The sequence below is a fragment of the Cibotium barometz genome, chromosome 56 (genome assembly GCF_041138505.1).
Source record: "Cibotium barometz isolate CiBa-2024 chromosome 56, ASM4113850v1, whole genome shotgun sequence".
NCBI lineage: Eukaryota > Viridiplantae > Streptophyta > Polypodiopsida > Cyatheales > Cibotiaceae > Cibotium > Cibotium barometz.
Genome location: NC_141101.1, coordinates 13231962 through 13234461, shown reverse-complemented (window position 1 = coordinate 13234461; position 2500 = coordinate 13231962).

Sequence of the window (2500 nt, the reverse complement as noted above, 5' to 3'; positions counted from 1 at the left end):
AAAGCCTCCATAAGAAGATGCTATGTTCCCTCTTTCTTCTACTTGCCATGTAAAGTAAAGAATATTTTGTGACTTAAGGGTGTCTTTTCACTAGGCATTTCCTACATTCTAGAATAAAACCATTGGTAATTATTTTATGTAGCCATCAATTTATGCATTTAGGGAATGGTGGATGGATGTTGGCTGAGTAGTGCAAGGAAGGAGCTTGGGTTGAGCATATAATCAATCCTTGCCTTGGTAGTCAACTTTTGTCTCTTAGAAGATGATCGTGGTCAACCACTAATTTTAAAATTAAGGGCATATATTCAATGTTTTGGTTCATGTTTTTAAATCTACAGTTCAAAGATTGAAAACACTCAAACTATCTATTAGGGGTTTATGTAATGGTGAGGTAAAGTTCTTCCTTCATATAGATTAATTGATTTAATATTTATAACAATGTATATAGATTACAAAATTTCTAATCCCGCTCTCTCTATGTTGCATAGGCGTGCTCTTTATATTAAGAAATTCTTTTAATCTATACAACAATTTATATAGATTACAAAATTTCTAATCCCGCTCTCTCTCTATATTACATAAGCGTGCTCTTTATATTAAGAAATTCTTTTATATTATATATTCGTGTAAATATTTACTTGTGTAACCGTTATTATAGCATATGAATAACACATAAAAATCTAGAATCATGGACTCTAGTGAACCTTATAAGTTGTTATAGTTTTATATTTTTTTCTTGATACAGTTGCATTTCCATGATCCATTTATATATTGTTCAAGTTAAGAGCTTACCTTAGTCTTTGCCAAATCATGTATCGTTGGCTCTTCCCTTCATGTTGCAGATGTAACTGCCTGATGTGGGTGTGTTAGCTTGTCCATCGCGTCCTCACTTCGTCGTCACACCAGAAGGCCCCATAGCTATGGGGTTGAAGGAAGAGCTCTCTTTGCCTAGATGAAGGCAAGAAGAGAATGGCCTTCACATTGGTTCTCTCTCACAAAAGATGGATGGAGAAGAAGCTAATGTGAGAGGGAGAAACCTATAAGCAAACCTATTCAAGCAAGCAATCCATCTAGCATGCAAGAATCCAATAGCATACAAGCAAGCAAGAGTAGAGAAGAGAAGAGAAGAGCTCACAAGTATTCTATTATAAGGGAATGAATGTGTCTTGCTTATTGTCAAAATTGACTTATATACAAGTGACTAGTTTTCAATCTAGGATGACGAGAACTTAAAATGGTCCAGCTACTATTACTAGTCTTAAGCACGTATGTATACGAAGTGCGGAGGCTTCCCCTATTTGACATTAACCCCATGGTAAGGCCACTTTATATGTTCCAGTGTTGTTTTACAAATGATAGGTGCCCATTGAGTTCTATGAGGCAACTAGGTGCCTTAATTTCAGAAGTATGCTATTATGCAATGCATTATGGATTTTTGGCTAGCTCATAGAATTGTTAATTTTAATTGAACATTGTTTTGAAGTTGCACCTGTCAAAAAGATTGTGGATGCTCTTGAAGAAATGCACACATAAGAAATTGTCATACACTTTAATCGTACATGATGGTCCCAATTATTGTCAATGTATGCTTGCGCAAAAAGAAGATATATGTTAAGAATATTGTCAATTAATATAAACTTTTTTCAGCATATGAAAGTTATGTGTTCTCTCTCTTTAGCACGTGTGTGAGAAGAAAAGCATAAAAAAGATCTACATATTGCATGGCAGAGAGGTGACAGAAATTTCCGCTTATGTTCATAAACATAGGGAAATGAATCCTTTTTCCATTAAAAAACCTTTCAATGCTGTTTTTTTTTTCCATTTAAAAAAACTTACAATGTTGAAAACACAAGACCATAGATAGTGTATGGAGGAGAGGTGGCACAAGTCTCTCCCTTATAGTTATAAACATAGGGGGAAGTCCTAAGCATACTCTTTTTCCATCTTAAGAAACATTTTAATGTTGAAAGTGTAGTGAATGGGTTCTTTTCTGAGTGCCACATAACATGAATGTTGTACTTACGTTGTCCTTGGCTTGAATAGGCTAGCTCTTTTGTCTTGTTGTGTTTGGCACTTTGATGACGACTGGCTTGAATAGGCTAGCTCTTTTGTCTTCTTGTGTTTGGCACTTTGATGACGACTGCAATGGCATCCTCATCAGTTAGAAACGAGCTTTTTTTCAAACCAGTGGAAAAAAGGATGACCTTGAAGTTCATTGGTTTTTATTGAAAAATAACTTAACGTGTTGTATAACTAAAATTTCAAAATTTTGAATCTTTAAATTCAAGGCTAGCCAAAATTACAACCGGTTTTTCCCGATTTAAGCTATCTAAAGGATGGTTTTTTTACTGAGGCTAGGGAAACTGATCCTCCTCGAGATCGATCTTGTTCGCTCTCTTTTGATGCCACGTGGTTGATGTGTTTTTATTTAATTAAACGCTGAAAAGATTTTGGTCGCATATTGGACAAACATTTTGTGAAAAAATTAAATACTATATTT